Below are 852 nucleotides of genomic sequence, written 5' to 3'. Positions count from 1 at the left end.
CCAGATCTTAGACTCACACACATACAAAAAAAAAAAAATAACCTTTAGGGAAATGATTCAGATGGTAAAGAATTGGCCATGCAAAGGTTGAGGAGTTGAGTTTGGATTCGCCATCCCTACCCCCTGTGCTGGAAACAGGGATGCAGCTGGGCACCTGGAGTTGGTTCATTGGTTAACCAATCTAGCCTAATTGGTAAGCCTAAGTTCAGGCTCTAGGTACCCTGCCTCAAGATATAAGGCAGAGAGTTATTGAAGAAGACACTGATCACCCTCTGGCCTACACACACACACACACACACACACACACACACACACAGAATAAATGCACAAAAAATGGAGATTTCTAAACTATATATAAGATGGAGAAGTTAGCTCATGTGGGGGAGGACATCCAGCATTAATCCCCCCCTTGCATATCATCCATTCCTTACTTGGAAGAGACTCAACTAAGCATACTTGTAGGTTGGACATGTGTTGACATGACCAACTGCCCCCTCCTCTCCCTCACTGGCACTGGTGGAGATGAACCCAGGCTTGTGAACAAGATAGGTAGTGCACACCTCCCTCCTACTTGTGCTTGTGCCAAATGTGCCTTTCACACTGTTGCTTTGGATACTACAGAGAGCTTAAAGGCCAAAGCCCTGCTCCTGGCTGAGGAAGTCATCGAACACCACAGCTACTACTGGGTCCCCACACCCACATAGGATACAATTCCTAAAGAGAGTTTTGAGGATCGGAGATGTTTTAAAATCACATGCATTCTGCTCTTTCCTAATTCCTCTGACAGCTATAAAGTGAAAATGATGTGAAATATTTTTTTTATTTCTAACAATACTTCTGTGAATGAATTTT

The sequence above is a fragment of the Peromyscus eremicus genome, chromosome 16_21 (genome assembly GCF_949786415.1).
Source record: "Peromyscus eremicus chromosome 16_21, PerEre_H2_v1, whole genome shotgun sequence".
Classification (NCBI taxonomy): Eukaryota; Metazoa; Chordata; class Mammalia; order Rodentia; family Cricetidae; genus Peromyscus; species Peromyscus eremicus.
Note: the sequence above shows the minus strand (reverse complement) of the source record.